Genomic DNA, 23,097 nt, shown 5'->3' with positions numbered 1-23,097 from the left:
TAGAAAGAGAAAAGTAGTCTGAGATGGAGCCATTAGCGAAAATAACAGCCTTAGGGCCGGAGTACAATAAGGAAATAAGTGAAATTAGTTTGGGGGGAAAACCTATCCATTTGAGACCATGGAACATGAAATTCTAACCAATTCTTTCAAATGCTTTCTCCGCATCTGGAGTAATGGCAGCAAGTGGATATTGGAGGGAGGATGCTTTGCTAAGAACATTAAAGAACACTCTAGAGTTATCAGAGGATAAGTGTCCTTTGACGAAACCAGATTGCTCTGGGCCAATAAGTTCGGGTAAGATGGGGTCAATACGTAAAGCGAGTAATTTAGCAAAAATCTTATAATCTTTATTTACAAGAGAGATGGGACGATAATTCTTGCAAAATGAGGGATCTTTATTTTCCTTAGGAATTAAACAGATTATAGCATCTTGAAACGTTCCCTGTGAGGAACCATTCGCAATAAAAGAACTAAAGAGGAGCAGAAGATGTGGTAAAAGAAGTTTCGAAAAATGATCATAAAATTCAATAGTAAAGCCGTCGGGCCAGGAGCCTTACCACGTTTCAAAACTGAGATGGTGTGAGAGATCTCTTTTAAGGTAATATCTGTTTCAAGCGAGTGAAAGTCAATGTGAGCCGAAGAAGGAGAAGGGATTGGTTGAAAATAGGAAGAGATATCAGACTGATGAGGATAAGTTTCAGGAGTGTAAAGAGTTTTGTAAAATGAGACAAATTCCTGTAAGATATCCTTAAAAAACTAATCACCGTTGGAGTTTGTGATGTAAGCTATCCTAGTTCTGTCACGACGGGTTTTTAAATAATGAGCCAAGAGTTTCCCCATTTTGTTCTGACCCTCATAATAACGTGCGTTGCTTTTCAAAAGGTAAGAAGCAGCACACTCAGTGGATATTTTATTCAAAGCAACCTTGGCCGATACAAGATCTTTTAAAGATGCATCTGTAAGTGAGTGATAATAAGTATATTCTAATTGTTTAGTCTAAGTGAGAAGCTGGGTAGATTGTTTCTCAAAACCCTTTTTCTTCTGAGAGACATATTTGATTATGAAACCCCTTGCTGTTGCTTTAAAGGAATCCCACATCACAGTTGGTGAGGAATCAGCAACAGTATTAGTGTGAAAGAAGTCTGTAGCAAAATAACAGAACCTGTCAGAAAATGTAGAATCTGTAAGGAGAGTATTATTAAATTGCCATCTGCCAGAGGAGCGAGAGAAGGGAATTATATCGAAATCAACAAAAACTGGGGCATGATCTGATATCAGAATGGAGCCTATTTCTGAGTGTGTAACGTGTTGAGTAAGAGATCTACTAAAAAATAGGTAATCAATGCGGGACTGTGTTTTATGTGGAGGGGAAAAATAACTATATTCCTGAAGGTCTGGGTGACAAAGTCTCCATATGTCAACTAGGGATTTACGCCGGATAGTAGATGTAAACTGGGAGTGCATTTTAGAGTGTACAAATTTAACTGGGGATCGTCTGTCTAATATGGGATCATGGACTTGATTACAATCACCGCCAAAAATTATATACTCATCATCAAATGAGAGTAATTTATCTGAAACATGTGTCCTAAAAGTATTATCAATAGAAACTGGAGCATAAATATTGAAAATATCCAAGGGAACATTATCTTTTAACAATTTGATAATCACCCAGTGACCGTCTGAGTCAGTTTCTTGATGAAAAATAGAAACATTATACTTTCTATGACTAAGAATAAGAACCCCATTCTTCTTTCCTAAAGCAGGGGAAGAAAATACGTCTCCCACCCAAAGTCTTTTTAATTTAGATGCTTCAGCATCTGACAAATGGGTTTCTTGTAACATGGCAATGTCCGTTTTCATTCTAGCCAAATGAGATAACACTTGGTGTCTTTTAATAGGATTATTTAAACCTTTAACATTCCATGTTGTAACTCTGATGTATCTGATATAAAAGAGTGTCAAAAAACACAAAGCATGCAATCTGAAAAACTAAAGCATGCATCATACAGGGAAAAAACAGATATAAAGAAGGATATAATAGAGGTCACATGTATGAAGAGAAATGTAAATGTAAATGTAAATGTAGTATACTTGTAAAGCGCACAGCTGCCCCAGCAACGGGGCGTCCCGGCGCTGTATAACTCTGGGGAACCCGTCCTGGCTTTCCCTGTGGGATGGTCCCTTGCTGGGAGTCCCCAAGGTGGAGCCAGGCATCCCCGGAATTGTTGGGGCCGTTGTGGAGATTAGGCAAGCTAATGCCCAGAGTTGCCGAGTGGAATCTCTGATTAGAGCAAGCACCGAAGCGAGAAATATCGAGTCCGCTGACCAAGGTCCACGACCCTGCCGCGTCTGGAATTGAACCCTGGTCCCAGGCTGACTTCTGCTCTCAGGCCTGCCGCCTCTAACCAGTGAGCCACACTACTCCAACTGACGATGTAAGAGAAGGAAAAGAGAAGGAATATAAGAAATAGGAAATGAAAGATATGAGATAAGAAGCATATTAAAAAGAAGAACAAGAAGAGTAGAGAAAAGGAAAAAGAAGGGGAAAAACAAGACTTGATGAAGGACGAGTATGAAAAAGATTACAGAGGAGAAACCAAAAAAAGAAATAGGGAAAAAGGAACTTACATGAAATCCGGACCATACGAAAGGGTGGGGGGATGGGAGGCCACATAGGACAATGACGTGTCCGAGACCCACAGGGGGGAGACGGGAGAGGAGAATGGTACCGACGAAGTGCAGCGAGACATAAGAACACGAGAAGAATGCAAAATGTAAACCTGGGAAGGAAAAAGAAGAAGAAGTTAGGCACAAAGTTAAAAGCACATAATAAAGCTATAGGAGACAGAGCGAGACCATGACAGTATAGTCATGAAGTGTCATCTAATCAGATAAGAAAAGTAAACAATGGTAGGACAAAATGAGAAAGTATAACAATCTGTAAAATTACAGTATGAACATTTCCATATTGAGATTTAGAGCAACATCACAAATAAGCATATTATGAGTTATTTGGAGTGAGAGGAGGAGGAAGTCTCCATGGAGTCAGCCTGGAAGGAATAAAGAAAATGTTTGAGTTTTATCGGGTCCTCGTAGGTAGTGGTTCTGTTGTTAACAGTCACCTTGAATAGGCAAGGGTGGTAGAGGCCGTATCTCGCACCCATCTAACATAGTTGAGGTCTCATAGCCAAGAATTCTTTCTGGCTATCTGCCGTTGACTTAGCATAATCTAGAGTGAAGAATAAAGAGCTTCCTGACCAAGTAGTCTTGTTTAAGGCTTTAGCTGCAGAGAGAATATTTAGCCAGTCCGTGTATTCAAGAAAGTAGAGTATCACACCTCTTGGTCGACTCACAGAAGAGGAAGTAGCAGAGTTTGAGAGAGAGCCCAATCTGTGAGCTCTTTGGATGTTTAGGACAGTAGTCTCTGGAAGTTTGAGGAGTTTGGGAAGAAAGCTCCTGAAGAAGGCAATTGAGTCTGACCCCTCTGTTCCCTCAGGCAAACCATAAAATACGGAGATTATTTCTTCCGTTTCTATTTTCTAAATTTTCAATTTGTTTGTGGAGAGTAGTTACTTGAGAACATAGAGACTGAATTTTAGAGGTGGAAGAGGATAATGACTCAACATTTTACTCCAAAGAAATGACGCGGCTTTCCACAGAAGACCATTTATTAGAGAGATCTTGAAGCGTAAAGGTGGTCTCTTGTAGTGTGATTTTCGTGTCCTCAACAAAAGGACGCAAGGCCCTTATTTCTTCTAGTAGCAAATCCATGGTGACTGAAGAGGATTGTTTCGGAAGGGAGGGAGGATCTTTCTTCAAATGTTTAGTTGTCGCTTTAGAACCACTCGAAGCCATGGAAGGTGTTGAGGATGATGCAGATTTTGGAGAAAAACCAGAAGGATCTTGTATTTTTCAAGCACTGATATCGTGAGCTGGTTTGAATAAGTAATCTGGGAGATGTGGTAAATTCCTTAAGTTGTTTCCCCACATATAAATATAACAAATCAAATGGCTGAAAACCTTACTTTCAGGTTGAAATATAGAGAAAAAGCATAACAAGTAATGAAAAAATAAGGATAGGGAACACAGTATGGAAAACCATGCATAAAGCAAGTAAGGAATACAGACCTAAAGAGGCAATATAAAGACAGCATGAGGGCATCTAATTGCAAAGGTCATTGTGCGTATCCAAAGGAACAGTGAATATGTCTGAGGAGACAGCATATAAGAGCTAAAATAATAATCATGACATATCATAGATAATGAAGATGCAGTAGCGCAACAACATAAGTAAAATAGGTCAATTAATAAATAAGGTCAGCCAAATGATAAATATCCTTCCAACTGTGGGAGAAAGCAGCAATCAAAACGACGAATTGATATGCAGCTGAAATTTGAAGAAGAATAAGAACAGAGTTCACCACATCATCCGCTTGCCAAAGATGATAAACACTCAGTTGAAGCCTAATATCTGCCAAGGCTACGAGCAGACAAAAATAAAAACAGTGGATAGCAATTGAGGTGATCAATAAGACCAACACAGTCCTTATTGAAAAATGAGCAAAATATCCTTGCAGCTCATAGTGGAGAAGAAAAAGGGAAAAATTCCATAATATACCAGTAGAGCAATGTCAATAATAGGAGAAGAGCTGAGTAACAAAACAGCTTCACTGAAGGAAGAAAAAGGCAGCATCAAAATGGCGGTGCAGCTGTGAGGAACATAAACGTGCAGCTGTAGTAAAATGAAATAGCCTCAAAAATAGGTATAAGTGGAAGAGGGGCGCTACCTGAGGAGTTCCAAGTCAGCCGTTTAATGTAGAAGAAGGCTGAGAGTAGCTTGAGGAGATGCGTCGTCAGAACGACGGAGCTAGCCACTTCCACAAGATGGCGGGAGTGCGGCCAGTAATACCGCGATGAAAAGAAGAACAGAAAGCAACCAGCTCTGCCGAATTTCGGGACTTAGAGCTAAACCATGCAGGGCAGAAGCACTTCGGACGCCACATCCTCCGTTGCAGAGTCGGCGTGAGTAGATATATCCCCAGCGTTTCCCGTTTCCGCTCCCGTCGGCTCCGGGGAACTACGGGACCGCCGCCATTGCCTCCGAGCGCAAGCCACGCCCCCGATTCCTTTGTGTTCTACTGCAGCTTCCCAGAGTGTTCTAAAGAACAACTAGAGTGCTAACAGCCTTACTTATGACAAAAGTATAGCTGACCTGAAGCCATCTTGATTGGAATAAAGTGGTAACTCTTAAAACATTTAATTTAAAAAGGAACAAAATAAGGGGGTTCGTTTTGCCATAGAAAGTATGATTAGTGCTGCAGAAAGAAAAATTAGGTCACATTTTGAGTGACTTCTCGAATCCTCTTCTATTTCATTAAAAACAATTCTGACATGCAGACTGAAACGTACTTTTAATACCAGAGGCAGACTTCCCTGGTGAGCAGTAGCTTTACTACAGTGATCGAATGAGCAACTAGAGTGCTAACATTCAGAATTTATGGCAAATGTGTGACACATCTGAATACCTTCTTGATGGAATCAACGTAAAAAACTGAAAGCATTTCCTACTGAGGAGACTGTAGTAAATGAGTAAATGAAGAAACTTCATAACAAGTAAGTCTCTCAAGATGGCCGACAGAGACAAAAGCGCCCAAATGTAGCACAAATATCAACCCAATGTAGCCCGAGTATAGCCAAATGACAGAATGTCCCAGAGTGTTCTAAATATCAACTAGAGCGCTACCAGTCTTACTTATGACAAACGTATGGAACACCTGAAGCCATCTTGATTGGAATAAAGTGGTAACACTTAAAACATTTAATTTGCAAATGAACAAAATGAGGGGCTTCATTTTGCCATAGAAATTATGATTAGTGCTGCAGAAAGGAAAAATAGGGAACATTTTGACTTCTCAAATCCTCTTCTATGTCATTAAAAAATTCTAACATGCAGACTGAAACATGCACTTTGAATACCAGCACCAGACTTTCCTGATGAGCAGTAGCTTTACTACTGTGATCTAATGAGCAATTAGAGTGCTAACATTTAGAATTTATGGCAAATGTGTGACACATCTGAATGCCCTCTTGATGGAACCAAAGTAAACAAGCATTGAAAATGCAACGGGTCTTGCCCCCGATTAAGTTAAAGCTATTCTGTTTGTAATTAGGTGGCTTTTTAGCTTTGCTTTTATTAGTGTTTTTCAAACTTTCATGTACATAACATGCATATGTATGCATATATGTATATGTATGAATGCATTTATTTTTGTATTTATATATATATATATGCAGATTATATATATGTTTATATATGTATGTATATATATATATATATACACATACATCTATATAAATGCATATATATATGTGTGTGTGCATATGTGTGCGTGTAGAGAGAGGTAGAGAGAGGCTAGAGGTGTAGAGGTGGAGGTCTCGAGGTAGAGAGTTGTAGAGAGAGCGGTAGAGGGAGGTAGAGAGGTAGAGAGTAGAGAATGAATATTAGAGAGTAGAGTGTGAGTAGTAGAAAGTAGTAGAGTGAGTAGTAGAGAGAGTAGTAGCGAGTGAGTAGTAGAGAGTAGTAGAGAGTGAGTAGTAGAGAGTAGTAGAGAGTGAGTAGTAGAGAGTGATTTGTAGAGAGTAGCAGAGAGTAAGTAGTAGAGAGTGAGTAGCAGAGAGAGAGTAGTAGCGAGTAGTAGAGCGAGAGTAGTGGAGAGTGAGTAGTACAGTGTGAGTAGTTAAGTTAGTAGAAAGTGAGTAGTAGAGAGTTGCATAGAGTAGTAGAGAGAGCGTAGTAGAGACAGTAGTAGAGTACTAGAGTAGTAGAGAGTGAGTAGTAGAGAGTGAGTAATTGAGAGTAGTGGAGTAGTAGAGAGTGGGTAGTACAGTGAGTAGTAGAGAGTAGTAGAGCATAAGTAGTAGAGTGAGTAGTAGAGAGTAGTAGAGAGCAAGTAGTAGAGAGTATATGGTAGAGAGTGAGTAGTAGAGAGTAGTAGAAGAGTAGTATAGAGTAATAGAGAGTGAGTAGCAGATTGAGTAGTAAAGAGCCAGTAGTAGAGAATGAGTAGTAGAGAGTGAGTAGTAGACAGTGAGTAGAGAGTGAGTAGTAGAAAGTGAGCAGGGTAGAGTAGTAGAGAGTGAGTAGTGTAGAGAGAGTAGTAGAGAGTGAGTAGTAGAGAGTAGTAGAGTGAGCAGTAGAGAGTGAGTAGTAGAAAGAGTAGTAGAGAGTAGTAGAGAGTGAGTGGTAGAGTAGTAGAGAGTGAGTGGTAGAGAGTAGTCGAGTGAGTAGTAGAGAGTAGTATAGAGTGAGTAGCATTTGAGTAGTAGCGAGTAGTAGGTGGGGTCCTTCAATAGTTACAGGGGAAAATTTAGGAACCAATCAAATCTTTTTTTTTTAGGTCACATGGGATCCGCACACTGTGCGCTCACGAAGAGCGCACCCGACACGACTTCGCAAAAATATATTTAAAACTATTAGAAGTGTATTACAAGTAGAAATATATTATTTTTATCAATACCTTAGATCATTTTTTGCCCTAATATGTACATTAAAGACACATACATATCATTTTAGAACATACAAATTTCACGAGAGTCGCACACCCAGCGTGCCCCTGCACGTATATGACTTCACATGGAGCCCACCACCGCGCAAGCGTAGCATACCGTAATATGCATGTGTTGTGAATGCGTGGGAGCAGGAGTCGCATATAATGCTGTTTAATACATAAAATATTTATAAATAAACTGTTAAAAACTGTAGAAATTCAGTAGAAAAAGTAGGTAAAACTACTATTGCACTTGAAAATTAGCATTTAAAAAACCTTTGCAATTCACTGAAAAAACAATAGGTTTCAAAGACGTTATAGTTAGAAATTAGCATTTAAAAAACCTTTGAAATTCACTGAAAAAAACAATAAGTTTCAGAGAAGTTATAGTTAGGAATTAGCATTTAAAAAACCTTTGAAATTTAATATGTGACATCATTAGCAGTGCATTGCGGGCACGTGAGTTATAGTTAGCACAACTGACAATAACAGAGGAATTTCTATGGTTTTGTACGAGTGAAATGTTCAGGTAACTACAACACTTATGATATATATATATATATATATATATATATATATATATATATATATATATATATATATTACCTACTGGCGGTCGCCAGTAGGTATATATAGTTAGGATTTTTTCTCTATGGGATTTTTGAAAATTCTATGTCTAATAACTTTGGCGTTTGTGGACGGAATTGGCTGAAATTTTCAGGACAATGGAACAGTTTGTTTCTGAGCAGCCCATGAAAATTTGGGGGGGGTTCGTCAAGGGAGGGCCGAGAAAAAAGGGGGGTCCCAAAACGTGTTTTTAACATTGAGTTTTCCATAGGGCGGTTGGCCTCACTTTTAGCCCGAACGGCTGAATGGATTTGCACGAAAATTGGCAAAATATTAGGGACTGGTAGCCCGATGTGCCTTTGCTAGGTCTCAATATATGTGCTCCAGTGGATTTTGAGAAATTAACGTTCAAAAAAAGATATATATCTGTAACAGCGCTCCGCTTCGCGTACTTTTCGCGTTATGGAGCTTTGCGAAGCTGATTGGTTCTACGGCGTCTGTAAACATTCCAAACAGTCCGTAGCGGCCGCCATCTTGTCTCTCGGTAGGATCGAGAGACAAGAGGAGGCCAAAGCGAAGGGGCAAATGACCATAAGGGGGCATAGTAGATCCTCCCTGACCTCTTAGGTTTGATGTACCATTTTGCCAAGTTTGGTGTAATTCCGTTCAGCCATTCAGGCTGTAGACGTATCTAAATGTCCTATGGAAAATTGCATGGGGAAAACACATTTGAAAGTGTTGAAATTTAGAACCAATTAAAATGTTACTTTGGTTTTGTATTTGTGTGTGATGAAAGTTAATTGGTTATGTATATATCTAAAATGAGAGGAAACCACAGCCATTTTGTGATACTACTGTCTGAGGTACATTTGTGAGGAATTTTTGGTGCTCAATTTCTGGTGTTTGGTTTACACAGTACTAACACTTCTCCTACTTTTAAAAAGGTGAGTTGTTAATTTGTAAGGGGAACTATGTTGTACACTTTAAGATAATTTGAAAAATGTTTTCTGTTATTTATTTACAGTCCTTCTGTTATACTAAATACTTGATAAAGTTAGTTTTATATTATGTATTACTAAAAACGATAAATGAAAGTGATTATTTTTTTCTGCAATTTACAGCAAGCAATTTCAAAATAAAATGGCTCACAATGAAGAGACCGTGGCAATTTCTTTTGAATTATCCACTACATTTATTGAAATTGACAGCACCAATAATGAAGTATTCTCACAAGGAGTAGATGACTTGAATGATTTTTTGGATCAATCTCTTGATGGCGAATTTATCGAATGTTTGGAGACCATAGAGTTACAAGAATCATCATTGCAGACTTTTCATGAGGAGATTCCTGATGAGATGATTGAAGAGGAAATTCCTGATGAGGACATGTTACTAGTTCTTTCAAATTTTGAAAATTCAGAAGAATAAATTTATATTTAGAAATCAAAAATTGGTTGAGACATTATTCATTTTTATTTTTAATTTATGAGGTTGTAGCGAAGTGATTGTAGTATAAAATGAGACTTATAGTATAGAGTGCAACATTTTTATGTTACATGGTAAGTTTACTCATATTTACTTCCCTTCTCCCACTATATTATCTCCAATGTGTATTTGACATCTCTTCTTCATCTCCGGCCTCCTTTCTCTCACTGTCTGTCTCTGATGCATCTTATCGCTGCCATTTTGTGTAATTATAGAAGAGAGTAAAATAAAATAGTTCGGAACGTGAAAAGGGGGCAAAGTAGAGTACCCCTCACCCCCTAGGCCTTCTCAGGCGGTCCCAAAAGGATCAGTTTCTGTTTTCCTGAGAGATTATGGTATGAGTTCCATATACCACAATAACTTGCATTACAACATGCAAGATATCTATCTCCTATTACCAACTTTTGGAGATATTCGCGCCAAGCGCGAATATCTCCAAAAACTAACACCTGCCCTGAGCAGTTCTTAGCCATGTTATCCAATGGGAGGTGGATAACATGGCTAAGAGCATTAGCTCGGTAATGCATGAATATCGCTGACTTTTTAGCGATATTCATGCATTGCGGCCGTTTTTTATCGCATTTGCGATAAACCTTGATAATAGCAAGGTTTATCTGCGATAATTTCTGACGATGCTTAGCGGTAAAAAATTCGTTGCTAAGCATCGTTAGCGATAAATATCGCTTAACTTTGGTAATATGCACCAACGTCTGTTAACGTTCGATTCGAAGGAAATGAGGAAGTGTTGAAAAACATTGTCTGCGCCATCTTGCCTTTTTTGAAATGCCACACTTTTGTCGTGCACGGCAGCCATTTTAGATGCCTTGACCAGACCCACTCTCTGCACGCTGTTGATCCGTAGTATGGCTCCCCATCCTCGCAAGCATCTTCCCCAGGCACTGGTCACCCCCGCTCTCTGTCTTATGCATCGGCAATAAACCTCCCCCCATCTGCGCTGCTCTTCCCTGAGAATCACACTCTGTGCCCGCCCGACACCTCCCTTTCGCCCTATTCACTACCGCACCCTCTGACACTCCTCTTCCTCTGTGTCCGATTGTCCAGGCTATCAGCTAGCCCTGCAGATGTAGTTTATGGCCCCAGCTGTAAAGAATCACCCCTCTTCAAAGGAGTTATAGTAGATCAAGGCCCACACCCGATGAGATCCGTCAAACCACACGCGTTCCTACTATCTGAAAACCATCCTGTATTGTGATTGGGGAGGGGACCGAGCCTGAAGCGGAAGATTCCAGGGATGACTCTTTGTACATCTAAGTTTTTACAATTATGTGTCACATTAAAAATATATAGCACTCCAACAAAGTAGTAGGAATATAAAACTTTAATAACTTATAAATATATACAACAAAACAAAAACAGTAAAAACATTTAAACAATGAAGAGACCGTGGCAATTTCTTTTGAATTATCCACTACATTTAATGAAATTATCTCTTGATGGCGAATTTATCGAATGTTTGGAGACCATAGAGTTACAAGAATCATCATTGCAGAGTTTTCATGAGGAGATTCCTGATGAGATGATTGAAGAGGAAATTCCTGATGAGGACATGTTACTAGTTCTTTCAAATTATGAAAATTCAGAAGATGTTGCCTGGGGGTGGGTCGTCAGTAGCGGTCTGTTGTGCGAATAGTTCCAAGGCAGCAGAACGCGCTGAAATCTAGATGGCACGAAGGTGATGTCTAGTAAGTTGCCGCCCAGCAAATAACGGCGTGGGGCGCCGCGGGGGGGGGGGGGGGAGGCAGTCCAAAGTTCCGTTAAAAGGGCAAAGGAAAGGATTGGTGGTTTGAACCATCAGTCAAAAAGGGGAGGGAGTGCAACAATTTTTCCTACCGGGTCACACCGTGCTTTCACCGGAACTGAGGTCTGCAGGATTCTAGTCATTCAAACTGAGGCTGGCGCCAGCATGGGAGCGCCAACGTCCCGCGGCTACAGGTTCGTCACTCCACGGGCGATCATGGCAGTCATTCCCCATCGGGGGTGTCTGCGGGGGTCGGGGACTCCCGCGGCTCCTCTAGAATCTTCAAGGTCGTGGAGGACTACGGTGGTGGAGTCAACCAGTGACCGGCCATTTCTTTATGCTGGGCCCGCTCTTGCCAGGTCGACCGCCATTTTGAGAGTTCGGTAGCTACTGGCGATCGCGGGGTCAAATGAGCGGACGGGCTCCACCCTGCCGGGCGAGACGTTGCAGCATCGCCACAGTGGAAGAACCCTTTTCCGGGCGCCTGGAGCGCTGAGGGTGCAGCTGGGAAGCCTCCACCTGGGGAGGCGGGAGAGGCCTGTTCGCACCGTCTCTCCCACCCAGTGCACCCCACGGCGTCTCGCTTGACATTTGTTATGGCCGGACCAGGGGGGGGGGGTCGGAGGCATGTGCAAGACATCCCCCCCAGTGTTGTCGCAGCCATTATAAAAGAAAGAAGAAATGTCCCGTCCGTCTTTGGGCCGGACCTCCGGTGGATGGCGGCCGGACGCCCTTTGCTCTGGCCCCATGAACGGGTTCCTTGGCTCATCGGCTGCAGCCGGATCCCGTCGGCCCCAGCCCCCGGCCGTTGGTGGCCGGACCGGGAGAGAGAGTGGGGGGACAACCTGCAACTCTCAAGTGCCACCGCGGCCGGACTGGGAGAGAGAGGGGAGGGTCGAGGACATAGACATTCCCCCCCTGCAACTCTCCAGTGTGTCAATCCCCTGGCCGGGTCCCGCTGGCCTCGGCCTTTCCTCTGGCTACACCCTACGTGATGATCTTCTGCCGACGGTTGGCAGCAGGACCCGCCTTATATGTGTTGCTTCCGGCTGGGCGTAGCCGGAAACCTGTTGCACTTTGGAAGTTTCCAGAATGGGGCGGATGTCTGCTGACTTGTATCTTTCCCAGTTTGCCGTTATTTGGCCGTGGCAGGCGGTGGGACAGACACGTTTTGGGGCAGTGAGGGGCGATGAAGCCTCGTTACCTTGTGGCCGTTGCAATGTCACACTTGGTTTCTCTTACTGTTTTCAGGTTTCTTATTACGGGCTTACTTCTAACGTTTCTTGTTTCTAGGACAATAATAGGTTTTATCATTACGTATTGTTATCGTTTCTTTGTTTGTTATTTAATAAAAAAGTTCATTAGTGGCCTACTGATTTTCGTTTTCCTATTCCTTTCTTTCCAGGTTGTTTCATGCTAAAGTTTCTGTTAACAGGATACAGTGATCACTTCGTTATTATTGCATATGTCCTTTTCACTAGGGGTGCTCTCTGGTCGGGCCAGATGACCTATCTCTAGTAAATGGTCCGGGTGAAACAGGTGCATCAATCAGTGGGGAGTAGATAGGCATGACAGATTACAACGGGGGAGAAAGGTCCGCATTACCTACCCTTTCACTACTTGCAAAGATTTTCCTACGTTTATTTGCAAACAGGGAATACCTCCAAAAAGAACCAATTCCCAAACAGTCAATGTTCGGGCAAACAATCAATCAATGAGGAACGAAATAGGCACGACGTGTTAAAGGTTTGCGTTACCTACCCTTCACTATCTGCAAAGGGAGAGAGAATATTCCTATTCTTCCTCGTTTGCAGGCAGAGAAGATCCTTAAGAGAACCAACTTCGAACAATTCAATGCTCGATTCAAACAATCAACAAGGGGTACTGTGAACACAAATGAACGCCGCTTATGTACATACACATTGCTATTTTCAACAGGTTGTTCCTAATGTTTCTATTTTAGCGAGGTCAAAAAGAGATCCCATTAGTGGCCTACTGATTTTGCTCGATTCCTTTTGCTTTTTTACACGATTTTTCGCTATCTGCAAAGACTAAACAGAGTATTGCGACTCTGTGCTTGTTTGTAAATAGAGAATGAACCAAAGAGAACAATCAATCAAATGGAGAGAGAAGCAGGCACGACGGATTACAACGGGGGCAAAGGTCTGCGTTAACTACCCTTCACTATCTGCAAAGAGAGAGTACTCCTAATAGAAATGAGGGGGGGGGGGCAGCATTCAAAGCAGATCAGTGTGCATAAACACGAAAATGTTTTTACTTACCACGTACTTGACATTCGACAGCTTATGATATTTGCTATTAAAAAACCATTGAAATTCACTGAAAAAACCATAGGTTATGGACCATATATAGTTAGGAATTAGCATTTACAAAACCTTGAAAATTCACTGAAAAAACCATAGGTTATAGACCATATATAGTTAGGAATTAGCAATCACTTGAACCTACCTACCAGTGTGGCTCTCCTGAAAGGGAAAACCTTTCTGTGTGGATGTTTATACGGCTGGTCCCGGTCGTGGGAGAAGCCCTATCGCATGGCATGCGAATGGTGCTGCCGTCACCCGACTGGCGGCACTTTGGCAGCGAGGTCGTTTTCATGAAGAAATACCATGCATCAGTGTGCGAGTTGAACTTTCACCAAACCAACTGTGGTTTTTATTGTCGTCACTTGTTACCGCGTGTCAGCAACTCACTTGAGGAATACTAAGACTACAAGGACCATTAGGCTCAGCGCGAGCCGACGCCCACTGGGGCGGGTGGAACCAATTTAAAAGAACGCTGATGCTACACGCAGGTAACTGACTTTGTACCTCTGAAGAAATGCTTTTGCCAGCATGAAACGCGTCAGGCAGCTATGAATTTGGGTGATCGTTTTTCAGACTCTGTTGCCGCTTCATGAATAAAACATCACTTGAACCTACCTACCAGTGTGGCTCTCCTGAAAGGGAAAACTTTTGTGTGTGGATATATATATATATATATATATTCACAGAAAAAAAGAATAGGTTTCATGAGTGTTGTGGTTAGCTGAACATTTCACTCATACAAAACCATTGAAATTCCTCTGTTATTGCCGATATATATATATATATATATAGATATATCTATATATATATATATATATATAGATATATCTATATATATATATATATATATTCCGCTCACGGTTTCCACCTTGCTCGCACTAGAAACCACGCACTCCGGGGGTAATTCTCAGATATTTTTATTTATATTTGCAACAGACGCGTTTCGGCGCTCCGCCTTCCTCAATGTTACAAACACTGTGGGGAGACGCCATGTTTTAACAACGATCTCTGCGTGCGTTTGTGGTGAAAACAAACAAGGGACTCCAATCAATCGCCATATTGGGTGCTCTACACATTGTGCATCACGTTATGTTTCAGTAAAAGAATGTATACATCGTAACATTTCTGTCATACATATAGTTACGCTACAATTTGCTGTTGTCATTTCATAAGCAAAATAATTTTTCACATGGACATTTTAGATTCATGTCATACCGTTATGGTACATAATAATGAAATTATGCCTTCACGCCGTATATCGGCTACACAGCAAAACAATCTCTGGGTTATCTATTTTCCCAAGCAATTAGCTCTGCCACAGTTGATTAATTCGGCATGTATAGTTCGTAAACATATTGTAAACTGCACCCCTGATATGGTATTGCAGTGCCTGTTACTGGCATAGCCATCTTGGTAATCCCTACCCAGATCAAGTTGTTTCATTTAGCCGTGTATCGGCATGGTCAAATTACTTCAACATACCTCATGACGCTGCTACTATTTAAGCTGTGGATCGGCAAGCCTCCCTTGAAATTTTTTTTTCATAAACCTCCTTTTTAACTTATTTTTTTCTCAATTTCATGTTTCATACGTTCTAAGATTTCATTGGGGAAGGGGCACCCACACTTTATACAGTAGTTTCTCAGTGTATGCCATAATTCCAAAAAAAATGAGGAATTACGAAATTGCAAGATGACAAAATATTTTTGTCTTATTCAAATGTCGAATACCTATTTAAATTTCAAAATTTTGCAAAATCAAAACTTCACACAGCCATTGATTTCATTATTCCCGTGTTAATATCACACAGTATTGTAGCTCAGTTTTTTATGGCTCAGTTATTTGTCACTGAATTTTTTCTCCTGTTCTCTGAGCATGTTTGGGTATCATTTAAAATCCGATATGAGATGCCAATTCCTCTCCCGCATTTAGTCCCTTAGGATATTTAGTCATTAAATCTATTATGTACCGGGGCTCAAGTCTTCTTAGCTTGTGGAGCCTATCACCCCCTCTGGGGCTATCGGGAATATGGTCCAGACCAAAATATTGCAATTGGTGTCTGTTGCTGGAATGTTTTTCTTGGAAATGTCGGGCGACAGGATATGACTGATCGTTTTTGTCAATCGCCCTTAAATGTTCCAAGATTCTGAGTTTTAGAGGCTTGATCGTACTCCCGATATATGATAGTTCGCACGGGCACTTGAGACAGTACACTGCATACGGGGTACTGCAGGTAAGATATTTGTTGATTGTTTTTATTATTCCTGTGTCCGGTATCTCATAGATTTTTACTAAGCATGGGCGTAAAATCCGTTCCGCTCGCGGATTTTGCGGATTTTCGGCAAATTCGCAATCTGCGAACTCTCGCGAACTTGCCGAAAATTCGTAAAATCCGTGCGAAGCGGATTTTTTGCTTGGTCGCACTTGCCAACTAGAATACTATACAATTTCGCGGGAGTAAACACTTGCGAACACGTAGATGCGGCGGGCAGCGACAATCTTGCAATTGCGAGATTGCAAAATTTGCAATTTCGCACAAGAAATCCACCAGCAGGCAGCATAAACCTTGAAAATTATGATTTTTATCAGAATAACTCCTCAGGTTGACATTTGTCTGCACTTTTTCTTTGCAAGGAGTCCATTTTGGGGGGGGGGGGGGGTGGGAGGAAGGAAGTGCCCCACAGTCTCCAACTTCCTGTTCCTGTCCAGCAGGCTCCTCCCAGTGCTTTCTTCATGTGCTGGTCACTTTGATTTGGATCTTGACCTGGAAGGGTTACTTTTTGTGGATGCTGCTGGATATTTGGATTTTTGCAAAACTGAAAGCACTCTGCAGGTGCAAAAGTTCAATCTTATCATTAGTAACCTTTCCCTGTAGTGCTTCCTGAGGGGCCCCTTCAGAGTTCATTTGCCTACTTGCAACTATTCTATGACCCTGCTCTGACCCTCACAGCAGGCTCAGAGAATAGCTACACGTATACAACAAAGGTCCTGTTAAAAAAATTACACTGCAACAGAAAGCAATTACAGACAAAACTGAAAGCACTCAGCAGATGCAAAAGTTCAATCTTATCATTAGTAACCATTCCCTGTAGTGCTTCCTGAGTGGCCCCTTCAGAGTTCAGTTGCCTACTTGCAACTATTCTATGACCCTGCTCTGACCCTCACAGCAGGCTCAGAGAATAGCTACAAGTAGGCCACAAAGGTCCTGTGAAAAAAAATTGCACTGCAACAGAAAGCAAATTACAGATAAGGAAGCAGGTGCCAGCCAGACTGGAAGTTTAAATTCAGTGACACATTAATCAACCCCAAATTAATTCATGTCAGTTGAAGCAGGGCGAGTGTGCTTGCTTTTTTTCACCCCCATAATCTACAGTGATAAACCAACCAGAGGGTGGCAGTGATGTACCAGAGGGTGGCATGGGTGTACCAGAGGGTGGCAGTGGTGAAACAGAGGGTGCTGTGAACCTGTGATGATGAACCAGACGTAGAAACAACATAGTCGCGGCCCGTTGCGAGCCGACAAGTAAGTTCGCAATTGCGAACTGGTACACAATCCTCGCGAACTGGCAGAAACCCTTGCGAACGCAAAAAAAAAAATCGCAAATTCGCGGATTTTGCGGATTGCGAATCCGTAAATACGCAAGTTCGCGGATTGCCAATTCGCAAAATCCGCCCATGCTTACTTTTTACCCTTTTGCTGTGCGCACAGGCCTTACAATTGTAACATGGATGAAAGCCCTTCAGATCTGCAAGCGTATTGGGTTTCCTTTCAACTTTCCTCAGTTGACTCTGCACCAACATATCTTTTAAAGATCTAGATTTCTTAAAGGTTACCAAAGGAAAAGCTGGAATGTCATCTTTTATGCAACTGTCGGTCTTTAGAATATGCCAATTTTTCATGAGCATATGCTTCAAATGGTTGGCTTCCGCCGAATATGGGGTTACCAGCCGGAATTTTCCCATTTCGGTTCCATCATCAGCATTCGTTTGCTTCTTGTCTGTTAGTAGGCTGTGTCTTGGCAACAAATTGACTTTATGCAATGCACTTTCTAAAGTAGCCGCGGCATAACCTCTCAACTTGAATCTGCCGATGCACTCTGATGCTGCAATTTTGAAATCTGAGTCCCTGGTGCTGTTGCGTTTGAGCCTAAGCAACTCCCCGTAGGGGATACTCTGTATTAATGCAGTAGGATGATTGCTGGTTGCATACAATACAGAGTTGCCTGCTGTACTTTTGCGGAAGAGTGATGTTTCGATCTTGTCATTCACTATGAACACTTTTAGATCAAGATATTCCACACAGGTGTTGCTTATAGAGCCAGTGAATCTCAGATTTCTATCATTTCTGTTGAGGACGTCAATATAGGCTTTGGCAGTCTGTTCTGATCCTTGCCAGATTATAAACAAGTCGTCTATGTAACGACACCATTTAATAACGCAGCCTTTCTCGCCATCCACCTCTAGCGACCTGGGCACCTGCTCCTCCCACTAGCCTACGAATACATTCGCATAACTGGGGGCAAAGCAGGTGCCCATCGCTGTACCAGACGTTTGTCTGTAATAGACATCCTCAAATAAAAAAATATTGTTCCTCAGGCAAAATTCCACAAAGATTGCCAGCATCGTATTGTGTTCCAAAAACCTCAGTTGTCTCTTCTTAAGATAATGTTCCACTGCTTCAATGCCCTTATCATGACTGATGCACGTATATAGACTAGTTATGTCTAATACTAGTATTCTTCTCCCGAAATCTGCAGGAGTCAGAGCGCGAATATATATATATATATATTTAAAAATACAAAGTTTCCCATTTGGAAAAGCTAACTTGCAGGTAGGTAAATCTTCGTGTTTATTATGCAGAAAAACAGAGCAGTGGAGGGAAAACAATGTCCAAATAAATCTGTCTGCCTGACGCGTTTCATGCTCCTCGAGCATTTCTTCAGAGGCTTCACTTGAACACACTGCGTGGAGCACCGGCCTCATTAAATCAATTGCTCCAGTGGGCGTTGGTTCACAGTGAGCCTGCTAGTATGTAGTGCCAAAAAATATCGCCCCAGTGAGCTGCTCCTTAGCAGTGTCAATGTTCAGCAAATAAAAACCCCAGTGGGTCTGGAAATTGTCACTCAGCCTCAGCGCTGCATATTGCAAACCTGCATCACGACCTTCCTGTCCTTCATGCTGTTCGTCCAATAACTACAGCTCGGTCCACTTCTATGTGGCAGGGCTCTTTCACGACCGGGAACGGCCGATTAACACGTCCAAAATACTAAGTTTCCCATTTGGCAGAGCCAACTTGCAGGTAGGTAAATCTTAGTGTTTATTATGCAGAAAAACAGCGCAGTGGAGGGAAAACAATGTCCAAATATATATATATATATATATATATATAATTAAGCTCCAAGTACCCAGCATACAAGGAGAACTCGAGCAGCAACATACTCCTAAAGAGCCTTTATGGTATACAGTTCACCAGTACAATGATAACTTTAAGCAGTTCAATGTGCCATGGATGCCTGACGCATTTTGAAGTGTCCCCACTTCTCTTCAGAGGCTTCGGCAAATGAAGGTGCATAAGAGACCGCCCTCATCATTTAAATGCTCCAATGCATGCCCTGAATGTGATGCTCTGCCGCTACTAGCAGAGCATTATGGGCCTTGTATCGTCCTTTATCACCCAATGGAGTGCACGCTGTTGCTGCTGTAACATTGAAAGCCCCAAGATAGGCCTCGGTGAGCCGGTGGACATCCTAATCCGTTGCTGCCCCACGAAATCGGCCTGCTCGATAACAGACCGCATGACCCTGCGGTGCTCCTTCGCGGCAGGGTGTACCGCGTATTTATCCAAGCTCCAAAGTACCCATAGTACAAGGAGCACTTGATTGGCAACATGCTCCAAAAGAGTTCAATGTGCCATGGATGCCTACTGCGCTTTGAAGTGTCCCCACTTGTCTTCAGAGGCTTCGGCAATTGAAGGCGCATAGGACACCGCCCTCATCATTTAAAAGCTTGTGAGAGGGACGGGTGAAAGAAAAAGTGGGGAGGCCGAATTCGTTAATCAATGGTGATGCGATTTATTCATGAACAACACAAACTGTAGTCAGTTCACTGGATGACACTGAAGACTCTTTCCGTGTAGGGTTTTCACAGGAATCGTAGGGCTGTTCCTCACTGGCTGATAGTCTTGATGTGGATACACACCCCAGCAGCCTCAGAAAAGACACTGACAGAAATGGTGGTAAGTTATCCTACGGAATGAGAACCCTTCACCGAGGTAAGACACACCCTCCGTGTTTTCCGAGGTCTGGCCGGTAACAGCCTAACTGTGTTAAAAACTTAGGGGATGACAGATAGGGTTTCAAAATATTGGGGTAAATAAACGGAAATGAATAGGCTTAAGGAAGATTCAGGACGCACCAGCAGAACATTTACGAAGAAGGACTGGTGAGGAATCACTACGAGGGTCAAGTGCTCAAGCGCGAACGAGTGCTGGTGATATATGTACAAGTGATACGTAATAGGGCAGTGGAGTGTCAAAAAGGGGTATACATGCAAACGGTATTTACAGTGCCCCGTTAATCTGTTACCCCACAACCCCCTCCCTTACTGTTTCCCTCCCTCCCGAGTCACATACTGCGTCGCTGCGGTGGCTCATCAGCGTCCACCACTCTAAGGTCCAGAACTCCGCTTCCTCCTCAGGCTCGTGTAAAGCGTTGGGACTGGTCTTCTTGCTCGCCTTTCCAAGGTGTCCGCTGTTCTCCTTGTTACTCTCGTCCGCTGTCAAGCTCCTTTCCTTGCTGCTCCGCACTCTTCCTCCTTCCGGTTCAACAACAACCTCGAGCTGTTCTCCCGGGACCCTTTCGTACTCCACTAGTCCCGCCTTCCTGCTGTCCCATTGGTTCCCCCATTCCTCAGATGGGACTCCTCCCTGTGTGCAAGAGGCAGTGGAAGAGATTAACTCTTTCTCTCCCTGCCTTCGAGGAACAGGACAGTTCAGCTTCAGGTATGACCGTAGGAGGGGCATGGTGTTTACGGAGGCCACCTCCTTACAATGCTCCAATGCATGCCCTGAATGGGATGCTCTGCTGTGACTAGCAGAGCATTATGGGCCTTCTAGAGTCTTTTATCTCCCAATTGAGTGCATGATGTTGCTGCTGTAACATTGAATGCCCACAGATGAGCCTCGGTGTGCCGGTGAACATTCTAAATCCATTGCTGCCCCATGAAATTGGCCTGCTCGATAACAGACTGCATGGCACCCGCATCTTGGGGTGGTGCCCCTTCGTGGCAGGGTGTGCCGCGTATTTATCCAAGCTCCAAGTACCCAACATACAAGGAGCACTTGAGCGGCAACATGCTCCTAAAGAGCCTTTATGGTATACAGTCCACCAGTACAACAATAACTTTAAGCAGTTCAATGTGCGATGGATGCCTGACACGTTTCCGAAGTGTCCCAACTTCTCTTCAGAGGCTTTGGCAATTGACGCACATAGGACACCTCCCTCATCATTTAAATACTCCAATGTATGCCCTGAATGGGATGCTCTCCTGCTACCAACACCACCCCAGGATGGTGGGGCCATGCTGTATGTTATCGAGCAGGCTGACTTTGTTCATCAACAAAGACCCGCGTTTTGCCGGTATTTAAAACCGCGCGTCTCCCAGGTAGCTGGTTAGCCGGGAAGACGAGAGGATTAGTACGCGGGACGTGCATGACCTTGACACAAAAGGTAATTGAACCAAATGGGGGGTAGTTATTTGATATGCGCCATTATGAAAAGGGCACATTCGTGACGTAGCCGCTTTCTATTTGTCATATTATGCAGGGTCTACACAGAGGAAATTTCCTCGGGTAGCGAGTATCCTTGGTTTGGAACTTTGAATCTTTTTTCCTGCATGGTTACCGATCCCTGAAAATGCTCTACTGAGAAGTGGAAGTCGGAACCCATTATATAATTACCGCGTGCTTCTGAGGCAGCCTTTTAATTTTCTGTGAGTATATCTAATGATATGTGGACATTAGTAGTTACCATCCGGGGGGTAATCATCCAGTAATGGCATGTTTTGATTTTCAGCCTCCAGTCATCTAGCTGGATGGTTTTCTTCGATATTGAAATGAATATAAGTGCGTCCTGTCACTGAATTTTAATAGTAAGTATACATAGGAACACTGCGAACTCTATATGAAAATCCAACTTGGTAACTGGATCGCCATGCTTTTCGCTATACCTTGATGTGATTGGTAGGCAGTAATAGTATTGGTACGTTCCCCATTTCTGCCTCTAGTTGAGCGGCAAGCACTGACTTTATACCTTTATATGTATGGGTTTAATACAAATAGGCTCACTCAAATGACATATAATATGTATAACGCGGCAGAGAAGAGAGGCGGTTTGTTCGCTGTTTTAACTATTCCGTAGACTGGATACCTGCCACTGTGGTATATTGACAAACCAATTGCTTTGGCTTAAAAATAGGGATATTTTAACCTTGAAACAAACTAAATAGGATGTTCATCCCTCTCATAACTAGGTCTTTTGGACATATGTAGAAGGTTATTCGCTGGATGAAAACCCCTACTTAGAGATAAGGAGGCTGAACACCCCTTATGACACACTGGTGTGTATATACATCTTATACATGAGGTAGGTGATTTATTACCGCTCGCCGTACATGCCACCTCTGGTTGACTATGATCGGGTATACAAACCAACTAATGGAAAATCATATGTTCCTGGTCCCCAATCTGGGTAACAATAGACGGGTCCCTGATAATATTTTTAAATACTAGGAACCTATTTTTACAATGCAATGAATTTATGGGATTGGGCTACAAATTGAGTAACCTAATATGTATGTGATTATGCAATATTTATGTGATTATGTTGCATGCATGTTTTTTCTTCGTACTGGAAGCAATGTTTATATGTGTGTATATAGAGAGCTGGAAACATTACGTTTTTTAAGGATTTTTTGGTTTTAAATCTCTGTCATTTAACTAGATCTATTTGTCTAAGACTGATCTTATTTAAATTTCAGAAAATATTTGGGAAACATGGTTTATACATTGTCCTGAAGAAGGCGGATTAAATTGAATGTACCGCCGAAACGCGTCGACGCCCTAGGAGTTAATCTGGGATTATAAACTAAGGAGAAATTCAAAATTAATGGTTTTTGTTTGAGTTTAATCCTTTTCCCCTGTGAACTCCTTTTTATTGGAATATGGTTTTTATTGATTATTGTACTGTCCTGTATGTGTTTCCCAATGTTTAGCTTTTAATTGATGTAATGTATGTTCAATAAATTGTTTTATACCTTATTTTTGCCATAGTGTTTTCACATATGTTTTAATTTTCACCTGTTTACATTGCTTCCTTGTGATATATGAGATGATGGTAGTTTTTTTTGTATG

At 42.1% G+C, this 23,097-nt stretch overlaps 1 protein-coding gene and 1 long non-coding RNA gene across 4 annotated transcripts in view; both read left to right on the top strand.

Moving 5' to 3' along the window:
* LOC144770348 (sulfotransferase 2B1-like) overlaps window positions 1-23,097 on the top strand; it is a 302,234-nt gene that overhangs the window by 121,257 nt on the left and 157,880 nt on the right. The gene's annotated exons all lie outside the window — the stretch shown is intronic.
* Window positions 21,505-23,004, top strand: LOC144770349 (uncharacterized). Its single transcript, XR_013598867.1, has 2 exons — window positions 21,505-22,330; window positions 22,725-23,004. It is a non-coding gene; the product is annotated as an uncharacterized LOC144770349 (long non-coding RNA).

This window comes from Lissotriton helveticus, chromosome 7 (assembly GCF_964261635.1).
Source record: "Lissotriton helveticus chromosome 7, aLisHel1.1, whole genome shotgun sequence".
Classification (NCBI taxonomy): Eukaryota; Metazoa; Chordata; class Amphibia; order Caudata; family Salamandridae; genus Lissotriton; species Lissotriton helveticus.
This window is presented reverse-complemented; position numbering and strand designations above follow the sequence as displayed.